The following is a 19,225-nucleotide window of genomic DNA, read 5'->3' as shown; positions in this document are numbered from 1 at the left end:
AGAAGCCCCCTTAGAAGCTTCTAAGAAGCTTCTGGGGGGGTGCTAAACCTACGTGGAAAGGAAAATGCCCATAGTGGAAGAGGAAGGATGCCATCGAGAAACAGGCGGCGTGTGAGCATGGCGACTGATGGCCCCAATGGGGGCACGCACGGCGGCTTCTGGCTTGAAGCACGCGGCGACCTCCACTCTCTCTCCACGACATCCTGTTTGCAGCGATTACGACAGCTTCTCCTTTCCTTTACTTCCTTCCACCTCCTTCTTACCCCTCCCCCCCCCCAAGGGGAGTTTTTATAGTCTAGGAGGGAGAGGGGACCTCCCCCCTCGTGGCCCCCTTGCATGGATCTCTTTCCTCCTCTCTTCCAAATGTAGTCCTACTAGCCCATCTCCCCATACTCCCTCTCCTCCAACCGTGTAGTGGCTAGGGGAGAAGGAATAATAAAATTAAATTTAAATGTATTTCAACATTATCCTCTTATCCTCCTCCCAAGAGGATGTTTCCTCATGGCTAGGCGGGTTTGAATTCCCGGCCTTATTTTTCCAAGATGGAGTTCCCCATCTCTTGCGTGCGGATATAGATTAGCTTCTGCCACTGGCACTGAAGATAATCTTTGCACGGGTTTCACGCGGTGTGCAGGAAGTAGGTCTAGTAATATTTTTTTTCATGGAAATATTACATTCGCTCCCCCTTGGAGGAATCGAGATGTCCTCATCTCGAGATGAACTTGGGATATTGTTGGTTGAGAGTGCTTTCATCCATCCAAGTGGCATCCTCCTTGGGATAATCTTTCCACTGGAGGAGGCATTGTCTCAAGGTTCTAGATCTCAGTTGTCTCTGCCTAACATCTAAGATCCTGTCAGTCCAAAGCTCAAGGACTCCTTGGCTAGGCATTACAACTTGTTGGTCATCAAGTACATGGCTAGGATTAGGTACATACTTCTTCAATAGGTTGATATGGAATACATTATGAACCTTTAGGTTCTCACGGAGTTGCAGTCTATAAGCATTGGGTCCTAGGCACTTGAGGATCTTGTATGGTCCACAATACCTTGGACTTAGCTTCTTGCAATCCCCCAAGGATAGGGAACTCTTCTTTGGGCGTATGCGAATGAAGACCATGTCTCCTTCCTCGAAGGTTCTATCATGATGCTTCAATCTGCGTATGCCTTCTGTCTATCCTTGGCAGCTTGGATGTCCTATCTTATTGACTTTATTTGCTCATCCATCTCTACCAGCATTTGCCTTGAAGCTTCAACCCTCAAGGTTGGATTTGAGGAGTTTAAGGGACTTCGACAGTCATGCCCATACAATGCTTGGAAAGGGGTCATCTGAATGCTTTGTTGGTAAGAAGCATTGTAGGAAAATTCAACCAAAGGCAAGTATTGAATTCACCTTTTTGGTTCACGGCAACAGTGTACCCTTAGTATTCCTTGATGACTTGATTGACTCGCTCCGTTTGGCCATCAGTTTGGGGATGGTAAGCTGTACTAAAATAGAGTTGAGTCCCAATGGCTTCAAAGATAGCTCTCCAGAAGTGTGATGTAAAGAGAGAATCATGATCACTAATGATTCTTCTGGGTAGCCCATGTAGCTTGAATATCTCCTTGATAAACAACCTTGCAATGTTTGAGGCTTTATAGTTTGTCTTAACAGGAATAAGGTGTGCAACCTTAGTAAGCATGTCAACCACAATCATGATGGATTTGTATCCTCCCTGAACTTGGGGTAGGCCAACAACAAAGTCCATACTGATGAATTCCCATTTCATTTGGGGAATGTCAAGTGGTTGCAACTTTCCTGGCATTTTGACATGTTCGGCTTTGATACGTTGACAAGACAAACACTTAGTGATATATTTGAGAATGTCACCTTTAAGCCTCTCCCAATAGTATCTCTTCCTAACTACATTGAGAGTCTTAGCATAGCCAGGATGTCCTGAGAAAGGGGAATCATGAGCTTCCCACAGTATCTTCTACTTGAGTGACTGGCTTGCCGGTATGCATAATCTCGTTCGATAGTAGACAAGTCCACTACTGATAGAGAATTCATGATACTTTGCCTGTAGCTTTTGGTCCTGGTCCTTGATAGGGATCTCCCTTAGCATCTTTTGATAGGCTGGATCATGGCATGCTTCTTCTCTAGCTAGCTCAAGTATTGGGTTGTTTGGCATAGATACCTTTGTGACTAGAGATCTAGCTGTTGATGGATTTTGCAAGATTAGAGAATTAAGGAATGCCTTGCGATTGAGTGCATCGGCAACTACATTCTCCTTCCTAGGTCGGTATTTGATTTCAAACTCATACTCCTCAAGCACTTCAATCCATAGACGTTGCCTCATGTTGAGCTCATTTTGGGTAAAGATCCACTTGAGACTTTTATGATCCATTACTAGAGTAAACTTGTTACCCAACAAGTAGTGTCTCCAAAGCTTTAGAGCATGGATGACAGCTAACAGTTCTAGATCATGGGTAGCATAATTCTTCTCATGGCTCTTTAGTTTCCTTGAAGAGTATGCTACAGGATGACCTTCTTGCATGAGCACACATCTTAAGGCAAGCGTGCTAGCATGAGTTACTACTTCGAACTCCTTATTGAGGTCCGGAAGTTTCAAGATAGGTGTTGATACCAAACTTTGCTTTAATCTATCAAAGTTGGTTTGTTTGGCAGTTGACCATGCAATGGATGCTTGCTTCTTCAGTAGATCTGTGAGAGGTACTGCAATCAAAGCATAGTCTTTGATGAAGACCCTATACCATCCTGTCAATACAAGAAAAATGCATATCTCTTTGATAGTTGTTGATATTGGCCATTCTAGAACATCTCTGACTTTGGCCAGATCCACTGAGATTCCTTCCGCTGATATGATGAATCCCAGATAGTCAATCTGACGTTTAAAGAATGCACACTTCATTTTAGCATAGAGCTTGTATGCCCTCATTGTCTCAAGGACAATCCGAAGCTGGGGTTCATGATCTTCTTCTTGTTTGGAATAGACTAGGGTATCGCCAAAGAAGACGAGTACGAAGTCATCAAGATATGGCCTAAAGATATCCTGCATTAACCTGTTGAAGGTGGCAGGTGCATTCGTGAGCCTCAATGACATAACTAGGAACTCAAAGTGTCCATATCTTGTGTTGAAGGTTGTCTTTGGGATATCTTCTTCCTTGATCCTTATTTGATTGTAACCACACCTGAGATCAATCTTGGAGAAGATCTTCACACCTTGAAGACGATCAAGAAGCTCATCTATTCTAGGAATAGGGTACTTGTTCTTAATGGTTGATTGATTCAACCCTCTGTAATCAATACACAGTCGAAGCGTTCCATCTTTCTTTTTCTGGAACAGCACTGGAGCTCCCCATGGTGAATGTAATATCCCAAAGGCATGCATGAACTGCCTCAATAAAAATTCAGGCTTGGTGTATGCGTGTATGGAGATCCAAAGCTCAATTTCTGGACTTAGGAAACAGTTCGCAGATTTTGAATTTGGATTTCATTTCACAGATTTCGAATTTTATAAATGAAAATTTTTTTTCCCCTTATCCCCCAGCCAACTGACGAGCTAGAGGGGGAGGGGAATAGAAGGAGTGATTAAGCTCCTTGGTGGAGCTTGGAGTGAGGGAGAGGCATGCGTGATGCCACGCAGGGGAGGGAGGATCCCCCTCCCCTCCCCTATTTAAATCGAGGGGGACGAAGCTGAAGTAGCACGGTCCACACGCTGTGAAAGGAGAGGGGGAGGCTGCCATATCCTACTGATCAGACGAGGGGAAAGGGGGGAGGAGTCTGAGATACCGCCGTACTTCACGACTTGAAGGAGACGAACGGAGAGAGAAGAAGGACTCTGGTGCTGCCATCGCCGTGCTAAGGAGAGAGGAGGGAGAGTAGGGCACATTAAGGAGGAGGCTGCCGAACAGGAGGAAGAAGGGCCGTGATGTGGAGGCTGCAGCGCTGAGGAAGGGGAGAACGTCATCGTGCTAGTTAGGCCACCGACTGAAGATGCCGCTTGCCTCTGGGAATTGCCGCTTGCCACGCCCAGTCCCCGCTCCAATACCAACCACCCCCGCCATAACACCATAATTCCCCCCGTCAGTCGCCATAATCCTTCCTGAACTTACCTTTCCTTCCACGTGGGAAGTAGAAGCTTCCTAGAAGCTTCTTGGAAGCTTACAAAGGCCTTAATAAGCCCCTTTTCACCTTTTCTTTTTTCTCGCGGGCTTAAAAATTTCCCCACAAAACCCCCTAAGCCCCCTTTCACCCCCCCATGTCAAAAACCCCCTTTCCATGGGTATTAGAACCCCCCCCCTGTCCGGTTTTAAAAACCCCTTAATTCCCCTTTCACCCTCATGCTAAAACCCATTTCCTTTAACCCCCCCTATGATTTAACCTTTAAGCCCTTTCTTACGGGCTTCAAAAACCCTTTCACCCCCTTCTTGTGCCTTACGAAACCCTTTTTTTTACTCCCCCGGTGTTTAAAACATTATATACCCCTTCCCATAGTTGGAACCCAACCCCCGTGTTTTTTTTAATTTTCCTTTGGCCCTTCCTCATTGGCCTCAGAATCATTTCCCCCCTACGTGTGTAAACCCTCATAAGCCCCTTTTCTCCTAAATTGCCTAAGGGTCCTTAGACCCTTACTTATAACCTTTACGGTTATTATTTTCCTTAGAACTCTCTTGTACCTTGTGTCTTTTCCACACCTTTTTATTCCCGTTTATGCGAGCTTACAAAGGCCATTAAGCCTTCCCCATGGCTTCAATGGGTCTTAGTTGTAAAAGATTCTAAAACACCCTTTCAAATTCCCCAATTCAAGGAGGGAGCCTTTCAAAAAACTACTTTTGACGAACGGTGCAAGGGAGCGATGGTGGAATTCTAAGGAGGAGTTGTAAAGTTGCTTCCACCTTCGAAAAACTACAATTGCGATGCCTCTTAAGAAAGTCCAAGGCGTAGCCGCGCGAGGGTCATCTCCCAGTATCCATGTGGATATCTCACCCCAAAACCAGGTTTTTCTTCTTGGCTTTAATTCGGTTTTAAGTCGATCATGCAAAGAGAAATTGCTAGGGATAGGATATATTTGTCCAAGTTATTTGTAATGAAGGAGTTTAGCTTATTTGAATGAATGATAATGTATAGAACTTAGTTTCCTTCGAATTGCATCAAGCATTATAAATTACGAGCAAGATTATCCATTTACTATAGTAGTATATTCTAGTTAAATCGTAAAGGTATAGAAATTATATCTTGCACCATTAGTCTTATTCCTTTTGCAACAAATCATTGTAAATGATTAAATTCATGAAAGGTTTCTTTCGTTGCTCAAATTACTAGGAAGTTATCATTGCTAATTGCACATCGTAGCAAGGGAAATGTTTGTTATTTGGCATGAGTTCATCTGTAAGGAAAACGGAAGTTTAAATTGAACTGTATTGACTGAAAAGTAAATTGTCACAAGGATAGCAAAACTGTGACAAGATGATTAATATTACCTTCCAAAAGATAACTAAACCAATCTAAACATAGAAATATTCATACCCTAAGCACTTGACTACTTTTCTTATTGTAGGGTCAATAAATTCGTAAAGATAAAGAACTAGGATTTGTCCCTAAGGTTCTTAAAAAAAGAAACCCTAGGCCCGACATACGTCAGCTTAAAGGATCTAAAACGGATTATTCCATCGCAGGACTTGCGCAGCAAGTACGAAATCATTTAGTCTTGTGATTGATTCACAAGGAGTAAGGGTAAAAACCCTCAACAAGGATGGCAGATCCCTACGCAAGTTATCTTGCAAAAGGACGTATTTTTGCATATCCTCCTAAATAAGGAAAGTTGTAAACCGGAAACTAGCATATCTAAGGAACTTTAGGGTTGACCAAGTTGGGTTAATAAGGTACTCCCTACACCGGAATGTAAAGGATCTTGCCAATTTACAAGACACCTTGGGAACGAGTGCTGATACACTCAAAAGGAAAGAACACTTCCTTAGCAATTTGCCAAACAACTCGGTTAATTAATGGAAATGTTTGTGCTTGCTAGAGATTTTAGGGCTCTATTTGAATTATGAATTACAAATTAAATGAGTACCTATACTTCAGGTTAAAGGCCTGAAGGAAGAGGCAGTTTCAGTTACCCCCGACTACCTGCCTAACCCTAACCAAGGGGGTTGTTCACCGTGCCGGGAACGTGGACAGAACCCACCGCGAGAGGTCTTTCCGTTGAGCTCTAATTGGAGTAGGAGGACGCTTGGGTGCTAGGGGGGGCTCTGGCCGTAAATCCCTCGCCTTCCGAGTCCTGCACAAGAGGCCAACGTGACTCGGGATTGGATCTCGAGGCCCGCATACTAGTTTACAGGGAGAAGCTTGGAATAGTGATCCCTGGGGATTACTGGATAGCCTTCGGGCAGATTATGGACAAGCCTACAGGCAGAACTCCTTGTATTTCAAAGATAAAATGATGAAATGTTAAAAAAAGAACTTGCTTGATATTGTTTTTCTATGTCACGTAATAAGGTTACGTGAAGGAACCAGTGCTTAACAGGATTAATTAAAGAAGCTGATTGCTATATGTCAAATTAATGTGTTAGATAATTACATAACTAAAACAAACTGAGGAAAGTGGGAGGATGGACCATGGGTCCGTCCTACGGTTGGGTGGTCCCGGTTAGCCGGGAACTTTTCTCAAAAATCTCGAAGAACAGCGGGATGATCATCATCATCAAAACGAATAACGAGAGCGATGACCTAGAGTTACGCCTTACCCGATTTATGCTATTTTAGGGGAATGGAATGGGACTATGCCTTATGGCAGAGAGGTTGAGCTTTGCATCCCTCTCGTTTCCCATTCTCCTTGAACCAAGTGCAGCGTGAGTCCGCTTCGGACCTGGAGTTTGTGCGTAAAGTAGTTCGCTCGGGTCTGACGCTAGTTGTTGTTAGCTAATGACCAATCAGGAAAATCCTAATTCCGATCGATCCTAAGTGGGAACGGCCAGGATACTTCCGCTACGTGGCAAACGCGGGAAGTCCTAGATCGCAAAATCCGTAACATTCCATGGGTATGCCGGGCGGAGTTTTCTAGACATTCTTTCCGATGGACTGCTAAGACGTGTCCAGGATGATACTAGTGGACACGTTACAGTTGGTATCAGAGCCGACCAACAACGGAATTGTTTTTATGAGATCTCAATAAAATGAAGTAAAGAAATTGCTGTTGTCCAAACATTTCCTTACTTCAATGCTGCCTTGCAGAGTTATGAAGCGTGGAACAAATTTTTGCTATTTCGGGTCATGTTTATGACTGCAATGCATTCTCCCCTTTATAGACAAAGAATTGGGATGATGAACATCCTGGAGCAGATTTATAATCCATCACCTTTATACATAGAACGAAGATGGACGGGGTCTTCAGGAATCTACTATATAGCCGCCCACCGGTTTGCTTATCTACAGACCAACCTAAAAAGGATCAAGTGGTTGGAAGACTTGAAAGTCGTGAAGCTATTCATTTTTGTGGAAGCTCACGTAAATTCGACTTTACATATTCAAGGTCGGAGGGTTGAAATGAACTCATATGTATATGAGGAAGTAACCCGTGTAATCCCAGCCGACAGGGTTGAAGTGTTGGGCCGCCATGAGAAGTATGGATTCCAACGGAAAGGGTATCCTGAACTTCCAATGAATTATCGATTCCTAAAGATCCATGACCCAAAACCCTACTATTACACAGTTCCTGTAGACAAATGCAATACAACGTTGTTCTCCCCAAACTAAATGTAATGATTGGCTTATCATCACACGAAACATTGTATTCAAAAAGGCTATGCCCATGTAAATACAAATAAAGACTTCTTTTTATCAATATGTGGCTGTGCATAAGAGTTGTTAAAAAGTTAAGTAGCTACATTGTTTACGAGATAGCTGAACTAAAAATGAAAGATAAGCTAACGTCGATTATCATATAATAATGTTAAGAAAACTTTTATCCAGGCACAACCCCAGGTACAGGTTCCAAATTCGCCTCCTACATCAAGTACTGCTGTGACCCAGGAGAAGAAGTTCCTCCTCAAGCAGATAAAGCCACCCGAGTTTGAAGGGAGAGGCAAATTCGTCCAGGCTGATGCTGAAATTTGGATTGAATCCATGGAGGATTACTTTGAAGCAGCTAGTACTGCACCTACCAATCAGGCCATGCTCGCCAAGTTAAAGCTCACCTGCGAAGCCAGACTTTGGTGGAAGCAATGATGCAAGGATCAAGGGATTTCAGAGGGGTCCATTACCTGGGAGAAGTTGAAGAAAGCCGTGCAGGGAAGATATTTACCACCTGCATATCGTACGCAGAAAATGAATGAGTTCTACGAGCTAAAACAGCTAGGACTCACTCTTGACGCATACTACTCTAAATTCGTCTCACTTTTAAAGTATGCGCCACAAATGGACATGATGCAGCAGGTGTCAAAATTTTGTGCGGGCTTAAATCCATCTGTAAATACCCGTCTCGAATCTATGCGTCCATCAGATCTTCAGGATGCACTCATTCGAGCGGCACCTGTAATTCAGGAGGTGCAAGCTAGACCAAGGGGTAACAAAACTAGGTCCTATAGTGACCCGAATAGAGGAGCATTCAGACCTCAAATGAAGAGAGTTCAAGGTCATAATCAGGGACAAAGAAAGAAAGCAAGGACAAATAACGTCAACAACTTTGTTCCTACTCAAAGTAATGGCCGAAACCTCTGTTGTTTCCACTGCAACGAACCTGCTCACTTCAAGAGGCAATGTCCCAAGCTCAACGGAGGACATCGTCAAACGCCTTTCCAAGGTGCAGGCCGCAATCAAGGAGCCATTACCCGTGGAAGAGGAAGAACCACTTGCATTGCCAATAGGCAAAGATGCGAAGAAGAAGAAGAGAAAGATTTGACTGTGGAAGCTGAATTCGAAAAAGCGACAGTCCATGCCGCTTTACACAAGAAAGGGCCGAATCACCAGTTCTCGGTGATTCAGACACCGTCGGACTATCAAGGTAAAGGTTTCAAAACCTTGATTGATTGTGGCAGTACACATTCCTTTATCTCACCAGCATGTGCAAAAAGTTTAGGAATAACCACAGTAGAAGCACCTAACCTGCTTGTGGAGTTGGCAAACGGTCGTGAGGTAACTTGTACTAGGCAAATTGCTAAGGTGGAATTCTTTCTGGGAGGAAAGAAGACTTCAATCAAATTCAGAGTCAAGAATTTAGGTATCCATGAGTGTCTACTCGGGATGGATTGGCTTAAGCCCAACGACGCCCACATCCACTGTGGAAAGGGTCAAGTTTCCTTTCAAAACTCTGAAAGGGAATTTGTCACAACTCAAGGTGAGGCAGGAGTGCCAAGAATCCAATTAGCCAAAGTATCTCGGATCATAAAAGGAGTCAGAAAAGGATTACCCGTTTACCTGATTAAACTCAACAAGCTAGATCAAAAGCAAGAATCTCATGAAGGACCTTCTTGGCTAAAGGAATACGCTGACGTATTCCCTGAGCAATTGATTGAACTTCTGCCTCAAAGAGAAGTAGATCATGAGATTAGGCTAGTGTCTGGAGCTGCACCAATTGCAAATAGACCTTATAGAATGTCCATACCGGAAGCAATTGAGTTGAAGGAACAACTCAAGCAACTGTTAGATCAGGGTTACATCCGGCCTAGCAACTCACCGTGGGGAGCTCCAGTACTATTCCAGAAAAAGAAAGATGGGACACTTCAACTATGTATTGATTACCGAGGGTTGAATCAATCAACAATCAAGAACAAGTATCCTATTCCTAGAATAGATGAGCTTCTCGATCGTCTTCAAGGTGCAAAGATCTTCTCCAAGATTGATCTCAGGTCAGGTTACTATCAGATAAGGATCAAGGAAGAAGATATTCCAAAGACGGCCTTCAATACAAGATATGGGCACTTTGAGTTCCTGGTTATGTCATTCGGGCTTACAAATGCACCTGCCACCTTCAATAGATTAATGCAAGATATCTTTAGACCATATCTTGATGATTTCGTGCTTGTCTTCTTCGATGACACTTTAGTCTATTCTAAATAGGAAGAAGATCATGAACCTCAACTTTGGATTGTCCTTGAGACAATGAGGTCTCATAAGCTATATGCAAAAATGAAGAAATGTGCATTCTTCAAGCGTTAGATTGAATATCTGGGATTCATAGTATCATCAGAAGGAATATCAGTAGACCCAGCCAAGGTCAGAGATGTGCTTGAATGGCCAATACCAGTATCCGTCAAAGAGATACGTAGCTTTCTTGGATTGACAGGATGGTATAGGGTCTTCATAAAAAACTATGCTTTGATTGGAGCACCTCTTACAGACTTACTAAAGAAGCAGACTTCCATTACATGGTCAACTTCCGAACAAAATAGCTTCGACAAATTGAAGCAAAGTTTTGTATCAGCACCTATTCTAAAACTTCCTGACCTCAGTAAGGAGTTCGAGGTAGTAACTGATGCTAGCATTCTTGCGTTGGGGTGTGTATTTATGCAGGAAGGTCATCCAGTAGCATACTCTTCAAGGAAATTGAAGAGTCATGAAAAGAATTATGCCACGCATGATCTGGAATTACTAGCTGTCATCCATGCTCTAAAGCTTTGGAGACACTACCTGTTGGGTAACAAGTTTACTCTAGTAACCGATCATAAGAGTCTCAAATGGATTTTTACCTAGAACAAGCTCAACATGAGACAACGTCGGTGGATTGAAGTATTGGAGGAATATGATTTTGAAATCAAGTACCGACTAGGGAAGGAGAATGTAGTTGCCGATGCACTCAGTCGCAAGGCATTCCTAAATTCCCTAATCTTGCAGAATCCATCAACGGCCAGATCTCTGGCTACAAACGTATCTATGCCAAACAACCCTATACTTGAACTAGCTAGAGAGGAAGCATGCCATGATTTGGCCTACCAAACAATGATAAAGGAAATATCTACCAAGGAGAAAAATCAGAAGTTGCAAGCTAAGTATCAGGAATTTTCCATTGATAATGGACTTGTCTACTACAGAACAAGGCTATGTATACCAGCAAGCCAGTCACTTAAGCAAAAGATATTATGGGAAGCTCATGTTTCTCCTTTCACAGGACATCCTGGCTATGCTAAGACTCTTAATGTAGTTAGGAAGAGCTACCATTGGGAGAGGCTTAAAGGTGACGTTCTCAAATATGTCATTGAGTGTTTGTCTTGCCAACGTATCAAAGCCGAACATGTCATGATGCCAGGGAAACTGCAACCGCTTGACATTCCCCAAATGAAATGGGAATTCATCAGTATGGATTTTGTTGTGGGCCTACCCCAAGTCCAAGGAGGATACAATTCCATTATGGTTGTGGTTGACATGCTTACCAAGGTTGAACACCTGATTCCAGTAAAGACAAACTATAAAGCCTCCGACATTGCAAGATTGTTTATCAAGGAGATATTCAAGCTACATGGGTTACCTAGAAGAATCATTAGTGATCGAGATTCTCTCTTCACATCACACTTCTGGAGAGATATCTTTGAAGCTATTGGGACTCAACTCTATTTTAGCACCGCTTACCATCCCCAAACGGATGGCCAAACAGAGCGAGTAAATCAAATCATCGAAGATATGCTTAGGGCATATTGCTGTCGAGAGCCGAAGAGGTGGATTCAATACTTGCCATTAGTTGAATTTGCCTACAATGCTTCTTACCAGTAGAGCATTCTGATGACTCCTTTCCAGGCATTGTATGGTCATGATTGTCGAAGTCCCATAAACTTTTCTGATCCAACCCTAAGAGTTGAAGCGTCAAGACAGATGTTGGAAGACATGGATGATCAAATAAAGTCAATAAGACAAGACATACAAGCAGCCAAGGATAGACAAAAGGCATATGCAGATTTGAAACGTCAAGAAAGAGTCTTCGAAGAAGGAGACATGGTCTTCATTTGTGTACGCCCTAAAAAGAGTTCTCTATCCCTAGGAGAATGCAAGAAGCTAAGTCCAAGGTATTGTGGGCCGTACAAAATCCTCAAATGCCTAGGACCCAATGCTTATAGATTGCAACTCCCTGAGAACCTAAAGGTTCACAATGTATTCCATATCAGCCTCTTGAAAAAATATGTACCCAACCCTAATCATGTACTTGATGACCAACAAATTGTAATGCCTAGTCAAGGAGTCCTTGAACTAAGGCCGAATAGGATCTTAGATGTTAGGGAGAGACAGTTAAGATCTAGAACCTTAAGAGAATGCCTCGTCCAGTAGAAAGATTATTCCGAAGAGGATGCCACCTGGATAGATGAAGGCACTCTCATCCATCAGTATCCCCAGTTTATTTCGAGATGAGGACATCTCGATTCTTCTAAGGGGGAGAGAATGTAATATCCCGAAGGCACGCATGAACTGCCTCAATAAAAATTCGGGCTTGGTGTATGCGTGTATGGAGATCCAAAGCTCAATTCCTGGAGTTAGGAAACAGTTCACAGATTTTGAATTTGGATTTCATTTCACAGATTTCCAATTTTATAAATGAAAAATTTTTTTCCCCTTATCCCCCAACCAACTGATGAGCTGGAGGGGGAAGGGAATAGAAGGAGTGATTAAGCTCCTTGGTGGAGCTTGGAGTGAGGGAGAGGCATGCGTGATGCCACGCAGGGGAGGGAGGATCCCCCTCCCCTCCCCTATTTAAATCGAGGGGGACGAAGCTGAAGTAGCACGGTCCACATGCTGTGAAAGGAGAGGGGGAGGCTGCCATATCCTACTGATCAGACGAGGGGAAAGGGGGGAGGAGTCTGAGATACCACCGTACTTCACAATTTGAAGGAGACGAAAGTTAAATCCTAAAGGTATAGAAATTATATCTTGCACCATTAGTCTTATTCATTTTGCAACGAATCATTGTAAATGATTAAATTCATGAAAGGTTTCTTTCATTGCTCAAATTACTAGGAAGTTATCATTGCTAATTGCACATCATAGCAAGGGAAATGTTTGTTATTTGGCATGAGTTCATCTGTAAGGAAAACGGAAGTTTAAATTGAACTGTATTGACTGAAAAGTAAATTGTCACAAGGATAGCAAAACCGTGACAAGACGATTAATATTATCTTCCAAAAGATAACTAAACCAATCTAAACATAGAAATATTCATACCCTAAGCACTTGACTACTTTCCCTATTGTAGGGTCAATAAATTCGTAAAGATAAAGAACTAGGGTTTGTCCCTAAGGTTCTTAAAAAAAGAAACCCTAGGCCCGACATACGTCAGCTTAAAGGATCTAAAACGGATTATTCCATCGCAGGACTTGCACAGCAAGTACGAAATCATTTAGTCTTGTGATTGATTCACAAGGAGTAAGGGTAAAAACCCTCAACAAGGATGGCAGATCCCTACACAAGTTATCTTGCAAAAGGACGTATTTTTGCATATCCTCCTAAATAAGGAAAGTTGTAAACCGGAAACTAGCATATCTAAGGAACTTTAGGGTTGACCAAGTTGGGTTAATAAGGTACGCCCTACACCGAAATGTAAAGGATCTTGCCAATTTACAAGACACCTTGGGAACGAGTGCTGATACACTCAAAAGGAAAGAACACTTCCTTAGCAGTTTGCCAAACAACTCGGTTGATTAATGGAAATGTTTGTGCTTGCTAGAGATTTTAGGGCTCTGTTTGAATTATGAATTACAAATTAAATGAGTACCTATACTTCAGGTTAAAGGCCTGAAGGAAGAGGCAGTTTCAGTTACCCCCGACTACCTGCCTAACCCTAACCAAGGGGGTTGTTCACCACGCCGAGAACGTGGACAAAACCCGCCGCGAGAGGTCTTTCCGTTGAGCTCTACTTGGAGTAGGAGGACGCTTGGGTGCCAGGGGGCTCTGGCCGTAAATCCCTCGCCTTCTGGGTCCTGCACAAGAGGCCAACGTGACTCGGGATTGGATCTCGAGGCCCGCATACTAGTTTACGGGCGGAAGCTTGGAATAGTGATCCCTGGGGATTACTGGATAGCCTTCGGGCGGATTATGGACAAGCCTACGGGCGGAACTCCTTGTATTTCAAAGATAAAATGATGAAATGTTAAAAAAAGAACTTGCTTGATATTGTTTTTCTATGTCACGTAATAAGGTTACGTGAAGGAACCAGTGCTTAACAGGATTAATTAAAGAAGCTGATTGCTATATGTCAAATTAATGTGTTAGATAATTACATAACTAAAACAAACCGAGGAAAGTGCGGAGGATGGACCATGGGTCCGTCCTATGGTTGGGTGGTCCCGGTTAGCCGAGAACTTTTCTCAAAAATCTCGAAGAACAGCGGGATGATCATCATCATCAAAACGAATAATGAGAGCGATGACCTAGAGTTACGTCTTACCCAATTTACGTTGTTTTAGGGGAATGGAATGGGACTTTGCCTTATGGCAGAGAGGTTGAGCTTTGCATCCCTCTCATTTCCCATTCTCCTTGAACCAAGTGCAGCGTGAGTCCACTTCGGACCTGGCGTTTCTGCGTAAAGTAGTTCGCTTGGGTCTGACGCTAGTTGCTGTTAGTTAATGACCAATCAGAAAAACCCTAATTCCGGTCGATCCTAAGTGGGAACGACCAGGATACTTCCGCTACATGGCAGACGCGGGAAGACCTAGATCGTAAAACCCGTAACATTCCATGGGAGTGCCGGGCGGAGTTTTCTAGACATTCTTTCCGATGGACTGCTAAGACATGTCCAGGATGATACTAGTGGACACGTTACAATGAACTGCTAGGATGGATGTAGCCCTGATCTAGCAGTTGCTTGAGTTGCTCCTTCAGCTCAATTTCTTCCGGGATGGACATCCTATAAGGTCTCTTTGCAATTGGTGCAGCTCCTGGGCACTAGCTTGATCTCATGATCCACTTCCCTTTGAGGTGGGAGTTCCGTCAGCTCTTCAGGAAATATGTATGCATACTCCTTTAGCCATGAAGGTTCTTCACTAGACTCCTGCTTCTGATCTAACTTATTGAGCTTAATCAAGTAGATAAGTAGTCCCTTTTTAACTCCCTTTATAATCTAAGATGCTTTGGCTAATTGAATTTTTGGCTTTCCAGCCTCCCCTTGAGTTGTGACCAATTCCCCTTTAGAGTTTTGAAAGGAAACTTGACCCTTTCCACAATGAATGTTGGCATCCTTAGGTTTAAGCCAATTCATTCCGAGTAGACACTCATGGATACCTAGGTTCATGATTCTGAATTTGACCAAAGTTGTCTTTCCTCCTAGAAAGAATTCCACCTTAGCAGTTTGCCTGGTACAAGTGACCTCACGACCATTTGCTAATTCCACAAGCAAGGTAGGTGCTTCTACTGTGGCTATTCCTAATCTTCTTGCACAAGATGGTGAGATAAAGGAATGTGTATTTCCACAATCAATCAAGGTTTTGAAACCTTTACCTTGATAGTCTGATGGTGTCTGAATCACCAAAAACTGGTGATTCGGGCCTTTCTTGTGAAGGGAGGCATGGACTGTTGCCCTTTCAACCTCTGCTTCCATGGTCGGGTCTTCTTCTTCGCACAATTCCCTATTGGCAACACAGGCGGTTCTTCCTTTGCCTCAGGTGGCAGCTCCCTGGTCACGTCCAGTTCCTTGGAAATGTGCTTGACGATGTCCTCCACCAAGCTTGGGACATTGCCTTTTGAAATGACTGGGCTTGTTGTAGTGGAAACAACAGAGATTTCAGCCATTGCTTTGGGTAGGGACAAAGTTGTTGATATTATTGGTCCTTGCTTTCTTTCTTTGTCCCCGGTTTTGACCTTGAACTCTCTTCACTTGGGGCCTATATGCTCCTTTGTTCTAGTCATTATAAGTCCAAGTTTTGTTACTTCTTGGCCTAGCCTGCACCTCCTGAATTATGGGCGCATCTCGAATGAGTGCGTCATGTAGATCTGTTGGGCTCATAGATTCGAGGTGGGTATTCACTGGTGGATTTAGACTGGCACAAAATTTCGACAACTGTTGTGTCATGTATGCATCAAGAGTGAGACCCAGCTGTTTCGGCTTGTAGAACTCATTCATTTTCTGTGTGCGATATGCAGGTGGTAAGTATCTTCCTTCCACAGCTTTCTTTAGCTTTTCCCAGGTGATGCATCCTTTCGAGTGTTAGCTATATATAGTGTTAGCTATATATAGTCTCTCTATATATAGCGCCCCAGGTCCCCTCTATATATTCCTATCATGTGTGCTCAGTTTACACACTTCTGTCCTATCATGTGTGCTCAGTTTACACACTTTTGGGGTTCCACTTCCGGTGTCTCATATCTCTCTTCTCTCCTCTCTTCCTTTTGTCTTTTGTCTTCCTCACAGTTTCCAACATGGTATTAGAGCCCAACAGTGCCTGCGAGAGATGGCGGCACGCTGCCGACCCTATGAGGCCTAAGACTATAACTGCAATGGGGAAGACAGGCGAGGGCAAAAGCTGGAGATGAGGATAAGACGATGGGGCAGAAAAGCGAGTTCTTCATCTCCACCTTCTTCTACGGCATCCGTTTTTGAATGCAACCTGAAAGGACAAAGCGCAAGCCATGGCACGGTGCCACATGGACGATCTAGTGAGTGACGAGAGAGTGTTCTTGGAGAAGAAGGTGAGCAAACTGTGTGAGAGAAAAGGCGGAAGGCAGAGAAAGAGAGAGAAAAATATTTATGAGAGTGGAAGTGCTTTCTGGTAACGATATTCTGCTGTTCCAATAACAAAGTTGTTGGTGAGGTATAGCAAATCTGGATACGCATCCTTGTGTAGCTACAAAGGTAAGCTACTGTGGCTTCGGCAAAGGCTTGTGCGAACTTCATCCGTTGACAACAAGATTTCACTCAAGCAGGAGGAGCTTCTCTCTCTCATTCCCGTGAAACCTTATCACTGCTTCCTATTTGCTGTTGTCCCCTTTCCTGAAACCCTACCCCCGGGCTCCTGCTCTTCTCTACTGATTTTGGTCACCGTGAATGGCTCTCGACCTTGTGTCTGGTCCCTTCTCGAATGAGACCTGCCCCAAGAAACATCCATGCCTTGGCTAGGACGTTCCATGTCCCTTCTTCTCCGATGAGGCCACCGCTCACTTGCAGCTGCAGATCACATCCCAACTTCTGTCGGCTCAGAATGTAGCCCAGAATGGGGTTCTTGCAAATCAGAATGCTCTGAGACATCCTATTGCTCATAGGAAGGAATTGTCACCTAGGCATGCTGTTGATGCACCCTGGCATGGTGATGATGAAGACGACCATCTCCGGTTTGTCATTGGGGAGAATCTAAATCGACTCGATAAAACATTGAGCAAGATTGGTGAAGGCACTTTTGGTCGTGTCTTTGAGTGTTGTGACCTTGAAACTGAGTAGATTGTAGCTGTCAAAGTTGTTCAAAGTGCAGAGAAGTACAGGGAGGCAGCTATGATTGAAGTAGATGTTCTTCGAGCACTTTTTGAGAATGATAGGACTAGTTCATGCTTCATTGAATGGCATGTTTTCTTGTGCTTCAAAGAGCATCATAACTGGCCTCCTGTTGTGGATGCTGCCAAGTTTGATCGGATTCCATAGTTTCTTGCAGCTGCAATCAAAGCAAGGAAGAAGGACATGTCTATGAAAACTCGATTAACTATTTGCAAGGGTCGCGATGGCACTGATTCCTCCAATGGGGATGTATTGATATTTCTAGACTTTGTTTGATACAAGGGATTAACTCATTTTGATGTGGATGCCTTTATGGAAGAAGTCCTAGTACATAACCGAGAATGGGTACCACGAAGGCCAGAGAGGCTGCATGGCATGCATATCTTTGTGTGTGCACATCAAAGTCATGATATTCAATGTGGTATTTTGGGCCCTATTTTCATTAAGAAGTCCAGAGATGAGCTATTTGCTCAAGGTCTCACTACTTATGTAGCTGTAAAACCATGGGCCCCAAGTATGCAGCAAATTTTAGTTATTATGGCTCTAATGCAATTGGTGCAGTCTCAAGCCACTGCTATGGATATGTGGGGGGCCCCAAGTATGCAGCAAATTTTATTTGTTATGGCTCTAATGCGACTGGTGCAGTCTCAAGCCACTGCTATGGATATGTTACCCCAGATGATGTCAGCAATGTTTTGGATGAACTTTTGGACCGAGGGTTCTTGGCTTCCCCGTAGAGCAGTTGTTGTGGCCAGACAAATAATCCAGAGGAACAGACTATGCAAAATCTAGTTGGGCATGCTAATGAAGTGCTTTCTTTTAGAATTGAGGATGGGCAAGTCAGGGAGCAGGTTGTGAGGCAAATAGTAATTCATGGTACTCAATGTGAGAGTTTCTTAATGTCTTGACTTTTACTTAGATTCATGATGATCGTCCTCATTCGTTATTGAGCTGATGAGGGTCTATATTCCAGCTGATGACACATTAGCTGATGACACATTATTTTGTTTATATTTTTTCCAGATGATGATCGTCCTCGTTCATCTATATTCCAACTGATGAGGGTCTATATTCCACATTAGCTGATGACACATTATTTCATTTATATTCTTTCCTGCTGCTGCTGATCGTCCTCGATCATCTATATTCTAGCTGATGACACATTATTTCGTTTATATTCTTTCCAGTTGATGACACACTATTTCGTTTATATTCTTTCTAGTTGATGATTGTCCTCGTTCGTTATTCCAGTTGATGAGGGTCTATATTCTAGCTGATGACACATTATTTCGTTTATATTCTTTCCAACTGATGAGTGTCTATATTCCAGCTAATGACAAATTGTTTTATTTATATTCTGTTCATGGGGCCCCACATGTATTATGTTGTCTATAGATCAGCGTCGCGAACCGTCTCTATAGACTTTGTATTGTTCTAATATCACTGTAACGTTTTTTTCTTTAAGTTTTGATGTGACAGATATACTGCTTACATCCCAAGTTTAGTTGAAGGAATTTCTTCGAGATTTTATCTTTTGCAGTGATGTCGCTTATCCTTATTTTACATGTTGTATATTTAGGAGTGATAAAGCTCTTTTGATGCCTCTGAATAGGCTGTTGTAATTCAGGAGTGATGTAGCTCCTTTGATGCCTATGAATAGGCTCTTGTAAGTTCAACTTTGTAATTTTATATTTTGAATATTAATATAACGGTAGGCCTATATAGAGTTGTGGGTTTTTTCCTTGAGCCCCCAATGGTTTTTTCATCCATAGTAAGGGACTTTTATTTGAGCGGGGGTGTTAGCTATGTATAGTGTTAGCTATATA

General features: G+C 43.1%; 1 pseudogene; it reads left to right on the top strand.

The window, feature by feature from the left end:
* LOC148037094 (uncharacterized) overlaps positions 1-18,257 on the top strand; it is a 42,393-nt pseudogene extending 24,136 nt beyond the window's left edge.
* The last annotated feature ends 968 nt before the right edge of the window (positions 18,258-19,225 follow it).

This window comes from Lygodium microphyllum, chromosome 4, assembly GCF_053477565.2.
Source record: "Lygodium microphyllum isolate KBCC chromosome 4, Lygodium_microphyllum_v1.1.10, whole genome shotgun sequence".
Classification (NCBI taxonomy): Eukaryota; Viridiplantae; Streptophyta; class Polypodiopsida; order Schizaeales; family Lygodiaceae; genus Lygodium; species Lygodium microphyllum.
This window is presented reverse-complemented; position numbering and strand designations above follow the sequence as displayed.